This window comes from Orycteropus afer, unplaced genomic scaffold (assembly GCF_000298275.1).
Source record: "Orycteropus afer afer isolate SDZICR_OR568_19922 unplaced genomic scaffold, OryAfe1.0 scaffold00229, whole genome shotgun sequence".
Lineage (NCBI taxonomy): Eukaryota > Metazoa > Chordata > Mammalia > Tubulidentata > Orycteropodidae > Orycteropus > Orycteropus afer.
In genome coordinates, this window is record NW_006921816.1 from 598,980 (window position 1) to 618,837 (window position 19,858).

Sequence of the window (19,858 nt, forward strand, 5' to 3'; positions counted from 1 at the left end):
CCCCCCCCCCGCCCCCAGTCACCCAGAGCTGGGTCAGAGTTCACAAATTAGAAGGACCCTGTCCTTTAGACTGACAAAGAGGTAAATGCCATCTTCCGTTGGTTCACTGCCCTTATGGGTTTGTTAATTCCTTGGAACAGCTGGCATAATTCACAGAGAGTATCTATATTTACAGTCACCCATTTAGTATAGCCAGAAAGGATACAAACAAAGAGATGCACGGGGTGAGATCTGGGAGTGGGTCCCAGTTTGAGGCTTCCATTGTCCCCAGTGACACACAACACTCCCGAGAGCTCTTGATAATTCAGGAATCCTCCAGAGCTTCCAGGTTCATGTCCTTTATTGGCTTCATTGAATAGTCATGATTGGGGCCTCATTGCATAGTTATGATTGATTGAATCACTGAATAGGCATGATTGAAACTATGCCCTCCTCTCCTCCTGAGGTTAGCTGACCAGGTATGGTTTCTGTAGCCCCCACTCATTTGTAAGTGTTGCCTCGTGATTTTAGAAGACAAAGGTTACTTCTGGGAACCAAAGACCAAGGCCAAATCAATTCTCTGATGCACACCTAATAAAATGGTTTTAATGAAATCTAATGCAAAAAATCTAATGCAAAAAAAAAAAAACGGTTTCCGTAGTGTAGTGGTTATCACGTTCGCCTCACATGCGAAAGGTCCCCGGTTCGAAACCGGGCGGAAACAGTCCTAGTCTTTTCGGAGCTCTGGTAGCATAGTGGCTAAAGCACTTGACTGCTAACCAGAAGGCTGTTGGTTCAAACCCACCAGCCACTCCTCAGAAGGAAGGTTGGGCAATCCTACTTCCATAGTGATACTGCCTCAGAAACCCAAGGAGGGGTTGCTATGAGTCAGGGCTGACTCGACGGCACATAACAACAACAACAACAATGCAAATCCTGGAGGAATCAGCCACAGGGATCCATGTGAGGGGAGGACACCCAGGCCACGCCCCACAAGCAGCAAGGGGGGTGCAGCACAGAGCAATGAGTCAGCTGCAGGGATCCAGGTGAGGGGAGGGAACCCGGGCCATGCTCCACAAGCAGCAAGGTGGGAAAGTGGGGGAGAGGAAAGGAAAAAGGACAGGGTTGCTGGGACAGAGAGGAGGCAGCAGTAGGGATCCAGGTAAGGGGAGGTTGGAGAGGTTTCACACAGCTAAGGGAAACAAACTTGTCTGCTGGTTTGTTCTACTATGGTGATGCATTGCTGTGAGTTTGAAGCTGTGCCACCGGTGTTTCAAACCCAACAGGGTGCATATGGTGCACAGGTATCATTGGAGCTTGCAGACTGAGACAGACTAGGAAGAAGGAAGAGGCCGTCCACTTCTCAAAGAATTGGTCAGGGAAAACCTTATGAATAACAGAGAAACACTGTCTGATACATTACTGCGCAACTTTATGAATAGTCTGGAAACATTGTTCAATACAGAGGAGGAGGATGAGTCACTTAGGTTAGAAGGCTCTCAAAATACGACTGGGAAAGAGCTGCATTATCCAGAGTAAAACCAGCCTTACTCACATGGATAAGGTAAAGCTTTTGAGACCTCCATTTGCTGAGGTGGCATGACTCAAATTGAGGAGAAACAGCTCCAAACATCCATTAATAATTAGAACATGGAATACACGAAGTATGAACCTAGGAAAATTGAAAGTTGTCAAAAATGAAATGGAACACATAAAGATTGATGTCCTAGGCATTAGTGAGCTGAAATGGACTGGTTTTGGCCATCTTGAATCTGACAACCATATGATCTACTGTGCTGGGAATGACAATTTGAAGAGGGATGACATGGCATTCATCATCACAAAGGATGTTTCAAGATCTGTCCTGAAGTATAATGCTGTCAGTGATAGGAAAATATCCATACACCTACAGGAAGACCAGTTAATATAACTATTAACTATTATTTAAATTTATGCACCAACCACCAAGCCAAAGATGAGGAAATTTAAGATTTTTATCAACTTCTGCAGTCTGAAATTGAGCAAACATACAATCAGGATGTGTTAATTATCACTGGTGACTGGAATGCAAAAGTTGGAAACAAAGAAGAATCACAGGTGGTTGGAAAATTTAGCATTCAGACAGAAATAATCCTGGAAATCACATGGTAGAATTCTGCAAGACCAACAACTTATTCGTTGCAAATACCTTTCTTCAACAACACAAATGGCGGCTGTACACGTGGACTTTGCCAGATGGAACACAAAGGAATCAGATTGACTACCTCTGTGGCAGGAGGCAATGGAAAAGCTCAATATCTTCAGCCAAAACCAGGCCAGGAGCTGATTTTGGAACACACTGACCATCAACTGCTCATTTGCAAGTTCAACTTGAAGGTAAAGACAATTAAACAAGTCCACGAGAGCCAAAATATGATTTTGAATATATCCCTTCTGAATTTAGAGACCATATAAAGAACAGATTTGATGCATTGAACACCAATTACCAAAAACCAGAAGAATTGTGGGATGACATCAAGAACATCATACATGAAGAAAGTAAGAGGTCACTAAAAAGATGAGGGAAGAAGAAAAGACCAAAATGGATGACAGAAGAGACTCTGAAACTTGCCCTTGAGCAGAGAGTAGCTAAAGCAAATGGGAGAAATGACAAGATAAAAGAGCTGAACAGAAGATTTCAAAGAACAGCTTGAGCAGATAAAGCCAATTACTATAATGAAATGTGTAAAGACTTGGAGTTAGAAAACCAAAAGGAAAGAACACACTCAGCATTTCTCAAGCTGAAAGAACCGAGGAAAAATTTAAGCTTTGAGTTGCAATATTGAAAGATTCTATGGGCAAAATATTGAATGATGCAGGAAGCATCAAAAGAAGATGGAAGGAATACACAAAAATACACCAAAAAGAACTGGTCGATCTCCATCCATTTCAGGAGGGGGCGTATGTTCAAGAACCAATGGTTTTAAAGGAAGAAGTCGAAGCTGCACTGAAGGAATTACCAGAAAACAAGGCTCCAGGAATTGACGGAATACCCATTGAGATGTTTCAACAAATGGATGCCCCACTGGAGGCACTCACTTGGCTATGCCAAGAGATTTGGAAGACAGCTAGCTACCTAGCCAAATGACTGGAAGAGATCCATATTTGTACCTATTCCAAAGAAGGGTGATCTCACACAACGTGGAAATTATCGAACAATATCATTAATATCACATGCAAGTAAAATCTTACTGAAGATAATTCAAAAATGGTTGCAGCAGTATATTGACAGAGAACTTCCAGAAATGCAAGCTAATTCACAAGAGGATGTGAAACGAGAGACATCATTGCTGATGTAAGGTGCATCTTGGCTCAAACCAAGAAAGATGTTTACTTGTGTTTTATTGACTATGCAAAAGCATTTGACTGTGGATCATAACAAATTGTGGATAACATTGAGAAGACTGGGAATTCCAGAACTCTTAAATGTACTCATGAGGAACCTGTACATAGTCCAGGAGGCTGTTGTTCATACAGAACAAGGGGACACTGCATGGTTTAAAATCAGGAAGGGAGTGTATCAGGGTTGTATCCTTTCCCCATACTCATTCAATCTGTATGCTGAGCAAATAATCTGAGAAGCTGGACTATATGAAGAAGAGTGTGGCATTAGGATTGGAGGAAGAGTCATTAACAACCTGTGATATGTTAACAACACAACTTTGCTTGCCGAAAGTGAGGAAGACTTGAGGCACTTACTGATGAAGATTGAAGAATACAGTCTGCAGTATGGATTACATCACAGTATAAAGAAAACAAAAATCCTCACAACTGAACCTATAAGCAGCATCACGATAAATGGAGAAAAGCTTGAGGTTGTCAAAGACTTCACATTGCTTGGTTCTATAATCGACGCCAGTGGAATCAGCAGTCAGGACATTAGATGATGTATAGCACTGTGCAAGTCAGCAGCTGCAAAGGACCTCTTTCAAGTGCTGAAAAGCAAAGGTATCTCCTTGAGGACTAAGGTGTGCCTGACACAAGCCATGATACTTTCATTCGTCTCATATGCATATGAGAGCTGGACAATGAATAAGGAAGACCGAAGACGAATTTTTGCTTTTGAGTTGTGGTGCTGACGAAGAATGCTGAAAGTACTGTGGACTGCTAAAAGAACTAACAGATCTGTCCTGGAGAAAGTGCAGCCGGAACGCTCCTTGGAAGCAAGAATGGCCAGACTTCATCTCACCTATTTTGGTCATGTTGTAAGGAGGGACCATTCCCTGGAGAAGGATGTCATGCTTGGTAGGGTGGAGGGTCGACGAAAGAGGGCGAGGCCTTCAGCGAGATGGATTGACGTGGTTGCTGTGACAGTGGGCTCAAGTATAGCAGGGATCACAGAGCTGGTGCAGGATTGAGCAGTATTTCGTTCTGCTGTGCATGGGGTTGCTATGGGTCAGAAATGACTCGAGGGCACCTAATAACAAATGCAGATCCTTTCCCCCATTCCCAATTCCTATTTTAACAATTCCTTTGGTATTTTACTGATTCAACTGCAAAAACACTCCCCAAATTGTAGAACTCTTCTTGGTACTTTTAAGTATATTAGGCATTTAGTCGTTTTACCTTGGATTTCTCTCTCTCAGGAGTTTGACTTTTCTCCCCTAGTCAGAACTTCTTGCTCACTATGCTAACATTATCCCAGTCATCCCAAGATTGCCTTCCACCCTTTTCCTGGAGATTCCCTTTACTTCTCTATTGTCTTATCTATTTCATGTCTTCTTTCTTTGTTTATTCTCTTATTTTTGTGGAGTATTTCTTCCAGTAGCTTCCTGAAAAAGATTGTATGAGAAGTAAAATTTTAAGATTCTGCATATCTGAAATGTCTTGACACTTTCATTTTGGCAGGGTAAAGAATTCTTCTAGTGTGGAAATTGTTTTCTCAGAAGTTTTAAGTTACAGCTCTATTTTCTTCTAGCTTTTAGTGTTGTGGAAACATCAAAAGATTCATAATCTTTTGTATGCCATCATTTTCTGCCTTCCTCTCTGGAAACTTTTTGGATCTTCTCTTGTCCCAAGGGAACTTTGGTGGTGTAGTGGTTAAGGCATTTGGCTGCTAACTAAAAGGTTAGTGGTTCAAACCTATCAGCTGCTCCATGGAAGAAAGATGAGGCATTCTTCTTCTGTAAAGATTTATAGCCTCGTGTGGTAGTTAACTTTGTGTGTCAACTTGGCTAGGCCTGGTTTAGTGCCTGGGCAGCTGGTGGTAGTTATTCCTCATGATGAGACTGGCAATCAACTCAATGGTGGAACCTGCTGCAAGCAGCTCAGTAGCTGTTTTAGGGACGTGGTCTGCTTCCCGTATGTAAGAAACAGCTTTGGGAAAGCTTATGGCACACTTGAACCCTATACGTAGCTGTGTCTTTGTTTAGCAGCCTGCCATTCCCTGCCAACCTTGGGACTTTTTATGAACTGGAATTAATGGCCTGCTGTGTGGTTTGGTAACATTGGGACAGTGCCTTTTCACTTGTCAACCTTGGGTTTGTCAGCCTCAGTAGCTAGCAGCTGCCTGAGTGGAGAGATAGATGCCTCTAGCTTCAGTGGGCCAGGAGCAAGAGGCAGAGCTGAAGCCCAAGGTCAAGGGGCTTTCACACAGCCCCTAGAGCCTGGCACTTGGAACTTGGACTTCTAGCCTCTCGAACCGTAAGAGAATAAGGTCCTGTTTGTTCAAGCCATCCCATTTGTGTATATAATCTTGCCCCAGAGCAGCACTAATTAACTACAACACCTTAGAAACCCAAGGTTCGCTATGAGTTGGAACCGACTCAATGGCAGTTCATTTGATTTTGGTCTTGTCTCAAGTATTTTGAAATTTCTTGTTGCGTGCTTTGGTTGAGTTTCTTTATTTTTATCCTTTGTGGGCCTTTCAGTGTGGAAACACCTGTGGTTCTGCTATGGGAAACTTTCTTAATGTTATTTCTTTGATCTCTCCCCTCCATTTTGTTCCTGAAGTTTTTATTATTCAGATGTTAAACATGCTGGCTTAGTCCTCTATTATTTTAAAAAACACTATCTCTATATTTTCACCTTTCTGTCATTTTGCTTTATGTTTTGGGGAAGTTTTCCTAAATTTGAGATAATCATTTCTGCCATCTAGTTTTTTAATTCCTAACATCTTGCAATTTCTTCCATAATGACTTGTAAGGTGGAATCATAGGTTTGTGGAATTGAAGAGAATCCAAATGAAAATCAACATTAACCCTTCTCTGTCCAGAAGTCTCTTCTATAATGTTCCTGATGGATTGATTCTCATTTTTCATGGTCTTTTGGATCTACATATCCTCATTTCAGTGATGGTAGGAAAGGGATAGCCAGGTTCAGGATAAAGACTGTGCTTGTGCTTATCAGTTGAAGTACGTTTGGATTTATGGGCCAAGGTTCTGCCCTTAGTTTATATTTTACCCTAACTAACCACTATGTGATGTAATAACCATATACTCCTTCACCTGATGACAAGTAGGCAGATGTAGAGTCAAATTCAAAGTCTCTTATTTATCAGCATGTAATTTTGAGCTCTGGTAGCATAGTGGCTAAAGCACTTGACTGCTAACCAGAAGGCTGGCGGTTCAAACCCACCAGCCACTCCTTGGAAGGAAGGTTGGGCAATCCTACTTCCGTAGTGATACTGCCTCGGAAACCCAAGGAGGGGTCGCTATGAGTCGGGGCCGACTCGACGGCACATAACAACAACAACAATTTTGAGTTAAAAAAAACAAACAACAGCAACAAAAACCCAAACTCGGTGTCTTTGGGTTTCTGAGGCAGTAAATTTTTACGGAAGTAGGTTGCCCAGTCTTCCTTCCTTGGAGAGGCTGATAGGTTTAAACCGCCAACCTTCTGGTCAACAGTCAAGTGCCTTAGGCACTATGTTACAAGATCATGTAACTTTAAATTAGGTAATTACCTTCTCTGACTTCAGTTTCCTCCTGTGATAAATGTAGATATTGCATTACAGCAGTAAGCCTTTAGTGAACATTAGGTATAATGTTATTAAAGTGTTACCAATGACATTTTTTGTTTTCAAATCCTAGAGAAACTCTACAGAATTTTTTAGCTCACTCTGCTGTTCTTTTAATTACTTTGATCTTGTTCATGTATATATTTTTTTCCTTTTATTTTGGTGAAAACATACACAATCACCAACATAACAACTTCCACTGTACAGCTCAGGGACATCGATGACATTTTTCATGTTGTGCCACCATTATTGGTATCCTTTTCCAAAATATTCTACCACTGTTAACATAAACTCACTCTCCCACAAACAAAAGCTTCCCCTTTCCTTCTCCCTCCTATCCTTGGTAATAACTAATAATCTTTGGTTTCTCTCTCTCTTTTTCTATTTTCAACCTATCTAGGAATTTTTTTCTCTTCTCTTCTCCCCTCCCTGGTAACCAGCAAAGATTCCTTCCACACATAAACCTTTCCTTGACTTTCTACAGTAATGGACTAAGCAACATTTGACCTTCTGTGATTGACTTATTTCATCAGCGTACTGTCCTCTAAGTTTATCCACATTGTGCAGTGTTTCTCAGATCTACATCATTTAATGTTGCATACTATTCCATTGTGTGTATGTATGTACCACAGTTTGGTTATCCATTCCTCTGTTGACGGGCACTTAGGTTTCCATCTCTTTGCTATTGTTAATAGTGCTGCGATGAACATGGATGTGCATAGATCTACTCATGTCTTGCTCTCACTTCAGGGTATATACCTAGTAGGAACATTACTGGATCAAATTGTATTTCTCTTTCCAACTTTTTAAGGAATCGCCGTACCAGTTTCCACAGTGGTTATATCATTTTACAGTCTCACTAATTTGACTGCTAACAAGAAGGCTGGTGGTTCAAACTCACCAGCCACTCCTTGGAAGGAAGATTGGACAGTCTTCTTCCATAGTGATATCACCTTGGAAGCCCAAGGAGGGGTCGCTGTGAGTTGGATCCGACTCGATGGCAGTGAGTTTGGTTTGAGCAGTGTGTGAGTCTCGATCTCTCCATATTCTCACCAGCATTTGTTTTGTTCTGTCTTTTTGAACTTTGCTATTAGTGCTAGGGTGAGATAGTATCTGATTGTTTGGATTTGTGTCTCTCTAATGGCTATTAATCGTGAACATTTCTTAGTATTTTTGTTGGCTGTCTGAATATCTTCTTTGGTGTAGTGTCTGTTCATGTCTTCTTCCCATTTTTGAATTGGATTGGTTGTCTTTTTGATGTTGAGCTGTTAGAATTTTGCATAAATTTTAGAAATAAGTCCCTTGTGCCCTTAATTTTTTCAGGGTATAACATTCAGAGTGTGGGTATGATTGACTGCATTAGTACGTAGGCGTCATGTAAGCCATTTGAGCCGTACATTTGCACAAACCTTCAGTGTATTTATTCTAAGCTGATTTAGTGGAAATTAATTGAAAATTGTACCATGGGTATGCAGGTGGTTTATTTGATGTTAAGGAAACATTAGAATTTTGGCCTTTAAGTGAACAAAAGTGGTGGTATACCTAGGATGTGGGGCCATTCTGGAATTTGACCTCTGGGCTTGGCAGACCCTGAGGTTTCTCAATGAATTGGTCTGAAGTTGTAGGACCTGTCTGGAACTTTTGCCTTCACTCTCTTCCTTGCCCCATCCTGTCTCACTGTGCGCTAGACTGGCATTTGTCTCATGATTTTTGCCAATCATCCTTATGATGAAAATAGTTTGGAAAGGTAAGAAACAATAGAGATTGAAATTGCTGACTGAAGTTATGTTTCTATATTCATGTACATTTGTTGTTCCCTTTAAAAATTACCATGAATAATTGGGGCTTGACTTCAAAAATAGGTATATGTAATTAGGAGAAGCTTCCGAGAAAGTCCTTCGCTACTGTTTCATTGCAGTAGTGGATTCTTCTGATGTGCCTTGATTTTTTGTTACTTACTATATTAATTTCCTGTGACTGCTATAACAAATTACCACAAAGTGGATGGCTTAACACAACAGAAATTTATCTTGTCATGGCTCTGGAGGCCAGTTCAAAATAAATGAAATCAAGATACTGGCAGGGACATGTTTCTTCTGGAGTCTCTAGAGGTGTATCTGTTACTTGCTTCTGCCTTGACTTGTGGCCCCATCAGTGCAGTCTCTAACTTTCTGGTCATATTTCCTTCCTTTAGTTCCATGTATGTGAAATCCCCCTCTGCCTGTCTCTTGTAAGGATACTTATTATGGCATTCAGGGTCTCTCTGGTAATCTAGGATAATCTCCCCATTACAAAATCCTTAATTTAATGACTTCTGCAGAGGTCTTTTTTCCGAATAAGGTAACTTTCTCAGTTTACAGTGATGAGGATCTGATATTTTGAAGTGGCAATTATTCCATCTACAGTATTTACCACTGCCACCCTGGCAGCTCCCCTTGTTTTGTCTGTTATTAAAAGATGAGTGATTTCTTTATGTCATTGTTCTTTAAATTTTTACTTTCTCACAGTCCATCTAACCAATACATCTTCCAAAAATTAAGGTGTAAATTATTTTTCTATGTGTCTGATACTATTTTTCATCTATAATGAGGAGTCCACATAGTCCATATAGGTTGGCAGTGTCACCAAGGACCCAGGCCTCTTCGGATGTACTTGTTGCTTTGTGGTCACACGACTGCAGATTACTGCAGATTTACCTCAAGTTGTTGTTGTTATGTGCCATTGAGTCGACCCTGAATCATAGCAACCCCTCCTTGGGTTTCCGAGGCAGTATCACTACAGAAGTAGATTGACCAACCTTCCTTCCAAATTTGAAGCAGGAAACAGGGAAAGGGTTAAAAAAACCCAAACTGCAATCGAGTCAATTCTGACTCATAGTGACCCTGTTGGACAGAGCACAATTGTCCCATAGGGTTTCCAAGGCTGTAAATATTTAAGAAGCAGACTGCCTCATCTTTATCCTGCAGAGTGGCTGGTGTGTTCAAACCACTGACCTTTTGATTAGCAGCCCCACTTTAACCACAGTGCCACCAGAGCTTCTAGGGAAAGGGCAGAGGGCAGAAAATAGGTGACAGATGTATCTGCCTCTTTTATATAAGCTTTCCTGGAAGTCCCACCTAACAATTGGGCTTATATTTTTTTGGCCAGATTAGATCACATAACTGCCTACCTGTATCATCAAGGAGGCTGGGAATGTTTTTAGCTGGGCACTTTACAACTCCAACTACAGCAGTATTCTGTTGGCAGTAAGGAAAGGGAAGTGTGGCTGTTGAGTACACAGCTTTTAGTCTGTGCCAGATGATAATGTTTTAAAATAGTTTACATTTCCATGTATAGCTAGAAAAAGGATTTTATGTACAGGTCACATTGATCTGTATCCTTCTCCAGCATATATTGAGGACCTGTTCAATGTTACCACAGTGATGAGCAATGGGTCTTCAATGGTTCCCATATATTGACACTACCTATGTGGTAGGAACCCTGGTGGTGCAGTGATTAAGCAATTGACTGCCAACTGACAGGATGGTGGTTCAAATCCTCTAGCTATTCCATGGGAGGAAGATCTTCTGTAAAGATTACAGCCTTGGGAACCCTATGGGGCAGTTCTTTAGGGTTGCCAGGAGTCAGAATTAACTTGATAGCAACATGTTTGGGTTTTTTGTATTGTTTTGTTTTTGTTTTTTAAGTGATAGACACTGTCTTAACTTGTTTCCATATACATTATCTCATTTAATCTGCTGTATTACCTGCTTATAGAGATATTAGTCCCACTTTAAAGCTTGTATCAGTCTCACTTCATAGTGAGAGGATCCATGAGAATGGATATCCATTATTACCATTTTCTAGATGAGTAAATTACTCATGGTACAGCTTATAATCATACCTATGTTTTCCAAGTGTGGAGCTGAAGTGATACTTTAAATGTAGTATGTGCACACGCATACACACACTGGGAAAACATGACATTCAGTGAGGCATTCCTGGTTTGAGTTCTAATTTTGCCAGATAAGGTTCTGTGATATGATAAACAAATTACTTAGCTTCTTTGTACCTCAATTTTGTCATTTGTAAAATGAGAATAATGCTGTCTCCCTTGTAGGATTTTTGTGAGGATTAAATGAGATAGTGCCAGGCATATATTGTTCTTAGTTGCCATTGAGTTGATTTCAGTTCATGGTGACCCCCAAGTGTGCATGAAAGGCAGTGACTTTTCAGAAGCAAATTGCCAGGGTGACTTTGTATTACTAGCCTTTCAGTTAGCAGTCCAGTGCTTAACTATTTTGCTATCCGGGGACTCAGGCATATGGTACAAACAGTCATTAAATGGTAGCTGCTATGGTTGTTATCACTGTTGTCTTCATTACAGTTTAACATTGATGTTTCCTTTCCCTTTTCTTTTTATTCTGTAATGGGTATGATAATACTGAAGAAATCACTTATCTCTATTTTAGTTCGTGTGATTTTAGATTTTTTAAAAAAATTGTTATAAAATATTTCAAACAGAAACAAAGATTAGTACAGTAAACCCCCATGTGCCCATAGCATAGCTTCAAAAACTATCAGATAATGGTTAATCTTTCTTTTTTGAGTCCCTTCACCCTCTGTGATAGACTTATTTCACTGAGCATAATGTCCTCAAGTTCATCTGTGTTACGAGGTGATTGGCTGATTCTTTATTATTTTTAATATTGCACAGTACTCCATTGTGTGTATGTATTCTAGTTTGGTTATCCATTTATCTGTTGATGACCACTTAGGTTGTTTCCATCATTTTGCTGTTGTAAGTTGTGCTGCTGTGAACATGGGTATGCATATATCTATTCATAGCCCAGGTCTTTCTCTGCTATTAAGGTTTTCCCTGGCCAGTTTTTTGAGAAGTAGATGGTCTCTTCCTTCTTCCCAGTCTATCTCAGTCTACAAGCTGTGCTGAAAACCTGTGCACCATATGCACCCTGCTGGGTTTGAAACACTGGTGGCGCAGCCTCAGGGCTCACAGCAACATGCCACCACAGTAGGACAAACTGACAGACAAGTTTGTCTCCCTTAGTTGTTTGAAACCTCTCGAACATCCCATTACCTGGATTCCTGCCACTGACTCCTCACTCTCCTTTGAGGGAAAATTGAGAAGAAATACCTGCAAACATCCATTAATAATAGGAACATAGAATGTACCAAGTATGAATCTAGGAAAATTGGAAGTTGTCAAAAATGAAATGGAACATATAAAGACTGATATCCTAGGCATTAGTGAGCTGAAATGGACTGGGTTTGGCCATTTTGAGTCAGACAACCATATGATCCATTATGCCGGGAATGACAATTTGAAGAGGAATGGTGTGGCATTCATCACAAAGGATGTTTCAAGCTCTGTCCTGAAGTACATTGCTGTCAGTGATAGGATAATATCCATACACCTACAAGGATGACCAGTTAATATGACTATTATTCAAATTTATGCACCAACCACTAGAGCCAAAGATAAGGAACTTGAAGATTTTTATGAACTTCGGCATTCTGAAATTGATCAAACATGCAATCTAGGTGTGCCAATTATCACTGAAAACTGGAATGCTATAGTTGGAAATGAAAAATCATCAGTAGTTGGAAAATTTGGTCTTGGAGACAGAAATAATGCTGGAAATCGCATGGTAGAATTTTGCAAGACAAACGACTGATTTGTTGCAGATACCTTTTTTCAACAACACAAATGGCGGCTGTACATGTGGACTTTGCCAGATGGAACACACAGGAATTAGACTGACTACGTCTGTGGCAAGAGGTGATGGAAAAGCTTAATATCTTCAGCCAAAACAAGGCCAGTAGCTGATTGTGGAACACACCATCAACTGCTTATATGCAAGTTCAACTTGAAGTTAAAGACAATTAAAATAAGCCCACGAGAGCCACAATATGATCTTGAATATATTCCTCCTGAATTTAGAGACCATCTAAAGAATAGATTTGATTCATTGAACACCAATGACTGAAAACCAGAAGAATTGTGGGATGATATCAAGAACATTATCCATGAAGAAAGCAAGAGGTCACTAAAAAGAAGAGAGAAGAAGAGAAGACCAAAATGGATGACAGAAGAGACTCTGAAACTTGCCCTGGAGCAGAGAGTAGCTAAAGCAGGTGGAAGAAATGACAAGATAAAAGAGTTGAACAGAAGATTTAAAAGAGCAGCTCAAGCAGACAAAGACAATTACTATAATGAGATGTGTAAAGACTTGGAGTTAGAAAATCAAAAGAGAATAACACGCTCAGCATTTCTCAGGCTGAAAGAGCTGAGGAAAAAATTTAAGCCTCGATTTGGAATATTGAAGATTCAATGGGGAAAATACCGAATGATGTATGAAACATCAAAAGAAGATGGAAGGAATATGCAGAGTCACTGTACCGAAAAGAATTGGTCAATCTTCATTCCTTTCAGGAGGTGGCATTTGATCAAGATGGTACTGAACCATTGACCGGTGGTACTGAAAGAGGAATTCAAAGCTGAAATGAAGGAACTGGCAAAGAACAAGGGTCCAGGAATTGATGGAATACCCATTGAGATGTTTTAATAAACGGATGTCCCACAGGAGGCACTAACTCTGTTATGCCAAGAGATTTGGAAGAGAGCTCCCTGACCAACTGACTGGAAGAGATCCATATTTGTACCTGTGATAGTTGAAGTTGTGTGTCAACTTGGCTGGACCACAATTCTGTGTGGTTTAAGCAGTTGTGATGTGGGTTGTTCCAATGATGGGATCAAATGTATATGTTTTGAGCAGCCAGTCCATTGAAAGGGAGTTTCCCTACTGATGTGGCCTGCTTCCAGTACACCTATGGACATTCTGGGAAAAGTGACTCTTCTGTGGATCGAGATTCTGCCTACAACTGTATGTGAGCGAACAATCCACCATTCAGCCTGAAGATCTTGGATTCATCATTCATTGGGGTCAACCGTCGATACACTGCCTGCTAACCTTGAGCTCCTCAGCCCCTGCAGCTGCGTGAGTCAGGAAAAGCCTCCAGCTTGATGTTTGATGTAAGAACTTGGGACGTGCTAGTGTCCATAAGTGTGTGAACCATTTTCCTAAGATAAAATTCTCTTTTTCTTTATATATAAGCTTTACTGGTTTTGTTTCTTTAGAGAACCCAGTCTAACACAGTACCCATTGCAAAGAAAGGTGATCCCACAGAACGTGGAAATTATCCAACAATATCATTAATACGCACACAAGTAAGATCTTACTGAAGATAATTCAAAAACGGTTGCAGCAGTATATTGACAAAGAACTTCCAGAGGTGCAGGCTGGATTCAGAAGAGGACATGGAACAAGGGATATCATAGCTGATGGCAAATGGATCTTGGCTCAAGGCAAAGAATACCAGAAAGATGTTTACTTGTGTTTTATTGACTATGCAAAAGCATTTGATTGTGTGGATCATAACAAATTGTGGATAACATTGAGAAGAATGGGAATTCCAGAACACTTGATTATACTCATGAGGAACCTGTACATTGACCAGGAGGCTATTGTTCCAACAGAACAAGGGAACACTGCATGGTTTAAAATCAGGAAGGGAGTGTGTCAGGGTTGTATCCTTTCCTCATACTTATTCAATCTTTATACTGAGCAAATAATCTGAGGAGCTGGACTATATGAAGAAGAACGTGGCATCAGAATCATTGGAGGAAGAATCATTAACAACCTGCAATATGCTGACGACACAACTTTCCTTGCTGAAAATGAGGATGACTTGAGGCACTTACTGATGAAGATTGAAGAATATAGTCTGCAGTATGGATTATATCTCAGTATAAAGAAAACAAAGATCTTCACAACATGACCTATAAGTAGCATCACAATAAATGGAGGAAAGATTGAGGTTACCAAAGATTTCACATTGCTTGTTCTACAATCGATGCCAATGGAAGCAGCAGTCAGGACATTAGACGATGTGTAGCACTGGGCAGGTCAGCAGTGAAGGAACTCTTTCAAGTGCTGAGAAGCAAAGATGTCTCCATGAGGACTAAGGTGTGCCTGACACAAGCCATGTTATTTTCAGTCACCTCATATGAATACGAGAGCTGGACAGTGAATAAGGAAGACCGAAGAAGAGTTGATGCTTTTGAGTTGTGGTGCTGGTGAAGAATGCTGAAAGTACCATGGACTGCTAAAAGAACTAACAGATCTGTCCTGGAGGAAGTGCAGCTGAAACGCTCCTTGGAAGCGAGAATGGCCAGACTTCGTCTCACCTACTTTGGTCATGTTGTGAGAAGTGACCATTCCCTGGAGAAGGATGTCATGCTTGGTAAGGTGGAGGTTCAACTAAAGAGCGGAAGGCCTTAAACGAGATGGATTGACATGGTGGCTGTGACGATGGGCTCAAGTATAGTATAGCAAGGATCACGGAGTTGGCGCAGAATTGGGTCGTGTTTCATTTTGCTGTGCATAGGTTTGCTATGAGTGGGATATGACTCGACAGCACCTAATAACAACAACATCCTGGGTCTCACCTGTTTAGGATATATTACTAGTAGTATGATTGCTGGATCAAATGGTCTTTCTATTTCCAACTTTTTAAGGAAGGACCATTACCATTTTCCATATTGGTTGTACCATTTTACATTCCCACCAGCAGCACATGAGAATTCCAGTCTCTCTAACCCTTGGCAGCATTTGTTGTTTTCTGCCCCGTTGAACTTTGCTGTTATTGCTGGAGTGAGGTGATATCTTGTTGTATGATTTGCATCTCTTTAGTGGCTAATGATTGCGAGCATTTCTTCATGTGTTTTTTGGCTGTCTGACTTTGGCTGTCTTCTTTGGTGAAGTGTCTGTTCATGTTCTTTCCCCATTTTGTAATTGGATTGTTTGTTTTTTTGATATTGAGGTGTTGCAGTTTTCTGTAAATTTTAGAGATAAGTCCCTTGTCGGATATGTTGCTGCCAGTTAACTTTTCCCAGTCTGTAGGTTTTCTTTTTACTCCTTTGTAGAAGTCTTTTGATGCATGTAAGAATTTAATTTTCAGACAGCCCTAATCATCTAATTTCTCTTCTGCTGTTTGTGCATTTTGAGTTGTGCTTGATATAACATTTATATATTTATATATAATTTGTACCATAAATTAGGGCCCTTAAGTTTGCTCCTGTTTTATCTTTGATGAACTTTATAGTTTCGGGTTTTATGTTTAGGTCTTTGATCCATCTCGAGTTTGTTTCTGTGTATGGTGTGAGGTATGGATCTTTCATTTTTCTGCAAATGTATATCCAGTTTTGCCACACTATTTATTAAAGAGACTATCTCTTATTGAATGGATTTCGGCCCTTTGTCAAAGATCAGCTATCCATCCATAGAGGGATGGATCTATTTCTGGACTCTCAATTCTGTTCCACTCGTCTACCTGTCTATTTTTGTACCAATACCAGGCTGTTGTAACTTCTATTAGCTGTATAGTTCTGAGATCCAGGAGTGTGAGACCTGCTACTGTTCTTCTTCAGTAGTGTTCTGCTTATCCGTGCTCTCTTTCTTTTTCATATAAAATTAGTGATTGAGTTTTCCATGTCCTTGAAGAATGTTGGTGGAATTTGTGTTGGGATTGCATTGAATCTGTAGATTGGTTTTGGTAATCCTGACATTTTCACAGTATTCAGTCTTCTTACGCATGAGCATGGGATGTTCTCCCATTTATTTATGTCTTTTAAAGTTTCTTGTAGTAGTATTGTGTAGTTTTCTTGGTATAGGTCTTTTATGTCCCTGGTAAGATTCCTGTGACTTTGATTTTTAATATCCCCTCTTTTGTGGCAGAACCACAGATACATATTTGTTTTTCTACCAATTTCATGTAAGTTTTGGGTGGGAAGGAGTTGTTTTTTTTTTTTGCCAATTGTATTGTTTGACAGCAGACACAGAAAAACTCTCTTTTTCCTCCTATGTTTGTTTTCTGTTATACCATTACAAATTACCCACAAACTTGGTGACTTAAAACAACACAAATTCATTATTTTATGTTTCTGTAGGTGAGAAGTCTAACACATGTTATCTCAGGGCTAAATTCAAGGTGTTGGCAGGTCATTGTTTCTCTGGACATTCTAAGGGGCATCCATTTCCTTTTTTCAACTTTCAGAATGTGCCCACATTCCTTGGTTCATGGTACCTTCCTCCATTTTCAAAGACAGTAATGTAGCATCTCTCTAACCCTGCTACTGTCACTGTATCTTTTTCTGTGACTCACTCTTTCACTTCTAAGGACCCTTATGATTACATTGAACCCCTCTGGATAATTCAGCATAATCTCTCTATTTTAAGGTCAGTTGATTAATTCCACCTGCAATTTTAATTCCTCTTTGCCATGTAACATAACATATTCACAGTTTTTGGGGATTCAGCCATGGATATATTTGAGGGGCTATTAGTCTGCCTACCATACCTTTCATTTTCCTTTGAAAACCTAGCTCAGTTTCAACCAACACTGAAAAATCTTTAATGTTGCATACCTTTTTAGATGTTTGAAATCTGCTTGGGTTTTCTTGCCTTAACTGTTTATAGCCTGGGGTTTGTTGTTGAATTTTCATTTGTCCTTTTTCCTTTCTGTTTTTTTAATAGCCTTTACTCTTGTCTGTGCCTTTGCTGCTTTTATGTTTGCATTGATCAAGGAAACATTTATTGAAATTTGTGAATTTCCAGAAAGATGTTTTTCTGTGTTTATTTACTGTGCAAAGCCATTCTGCTGTGTTGGATCATAACAAATTATCAATAACATTTCAAAGAATGGGATTTCTGGAACACTTAACTGTGCTCATGTGGAGCCTGTACATAGAGCAAGAGGCAGTCATTTGAATAGAACAGGGGGGTATTGCTACTGTGTTGTTTAAAATCAGGAAAAGTGCCTCAGGGTTGTATTCTTTCACCATATGTATTCAGTCTGTAAGCTAAGCAAATAATCTGAGAAACTGGACTATATGAAGAAGAACATGACATCAGAATTGAAGGAAGACTGGACAACCTGCAATATGCGACGGCACGGTCTTGCTTGTTGAAAGTGAAGAAGACTTGAAGAACTTACTGATAAAGATAAAAAATTACAGGCTTCAGTATGGATTACACCTAACATAAAGAAAACAAAAATCTCACAACTAGACCAGTAAGTAACAACATCATGATAAACAGAAAAAGATTGAAGTTGTCAAGGATTTAATTTTACTTGGATCCACAATCAACAGACATGGAAGCAGTGTTAAGAAAACAAACAGCACATTGCATTGAGCAAATCTGCTGCAAAAGCCCTCTTTAAATGTTAGGAAGCAGAGATGTCAGTTTGAAGACTAAGGTATCTGACCTGATGCCTGGAATTTTGAATTGTCTCATATGCATGAAAAGCTGGACAATGAATAAGGAAGACCAAAGCGGAATTAAGGCCATTGAATTATGATGTTGGTGAATAATATTGAATATAGCATGGACTGCCAGAATAACAAACAAATCTGTCTTGGGAAAAGTACAGCCAGAATGCTCCTTAGAAATGAGGATCTTCATCTCATGTATTTTGGACATGTTATCAGAAGGACCAGTCCCTTGAGAAGGATACCATGCCTGGTAATGTAGATGATGAGTGAAAAAGAGGAAGATACTCAATGAAATGGATTGACACAGTGGCTGAAATAGTGGGCTCAAACATAGCAATGAAGCAGTGACTGTGGGGGTGGCACAGGACTGGGCATTGCTTTGTTCTGTTGTACCTAGGGTCACTGTGGGTTGAAGACAACTTGATGGCACCTAACAACAGCATGACTTCTTTTATGTCAGCAAAGACAGAGAAAGTATTTTTTTTTATATTTGTGAATTTTGTTAGTGTTTTTAATGATTTAATTGAGTAATTTTGAACTCTTTGAAGAAAAAACTATGTTTTAGGCTGGGTTCTCTAGAGAAGCAAAATCTCTTAAGATTATATATAGAGAGAGAAGTGGAAATTTATCTCAAGGAAATAACTCATGTAGTTGTAGAAACTGGCAAGTCCTAAGTCTGTGGGTCACTCGTCAAGGTGGAGGCTTCTCCTGACTCATGCTCATGCAAGGACTGACAAACCCAAGATTGGCTGGCTGTATAGCAGGCTGTTGGCTTCAGAGGCTGAGGAATTCAAGATTGGCAGGAAAAATGGCAGATTGTTGACTGACAGTACCAACATTGGCAGGCAGTATGACGGGTTACTGGTTAAAGTCCAGGAACCAGAGATGATGATGAGTCAGATGCAAGATCAAGACCCAGTAGAAGGCCAGAGAATTTTCCCAGCATGTCCATATATATATACTGAAAGCAGGCCACACCCCTGAGGAAACTCCCTTTCAGCTGGCTGGTTGCTCACAGCACATCTCATCATGGAGGTGATTACATTATATCAGTTTCATCATGGGAGATGACTACATCATAACTGATAAACCATTTAGAATCATGGCCCAGCTAAGTTGACATACAATCTTAAGTATCACAGACTATAAAAATTAAAGCGTAAATAAGTTCTGTGTCAATTCAGTGACTCTCGGGATGGTGTAAACAGTTACATGTTCAACTACTTACTGCTTACTCAGAAGACAGGCCTGGCATTCTGCTTAACTCTGACATTATAGTTGTAAAATTTCACTCAGCATAATGTCCTCCAAGTTCATCCATGTTAGGCAGTATTATGCGGATTCTACATTATTCTTGAGCATTGCATAGTATTCCATTGTGTGTATGTACCATAGTTTGGTTATCCATTCCTCAGTTGATGGACATCTAGGTTGTTTCCATCTTCTGGCTATTGTAAATAGTGCTGTGGTGAACATGGGTGTGCATATATCTGTTCTTGTCATGGCTCTCAGTTCTTTAGGGTATATACCTAGTAATGGAATGGCTG

General features: G+C 40.0%; 1 protein-coding gene and 1 non-coding gene across 2 annotated transcripts in view; both read left to right on the forward strand.

The window, feature by feature from the left end:
- The window catches only part of METAP1 (methionyl aminopeptidase 1), a 136,633-nt gene that overhangs the window by 37,162 nt on the left and 79,613 nt on the right, over positions 1 to 19,858 (forward strand). The window lies entirely within an intron of this gene.
- Positions 631 to 703, forward strand: TRNAV-CAC. Its single transcript has one exon. It is a non-coding gene; the product is annotated as a tRNA-Val (tRNA).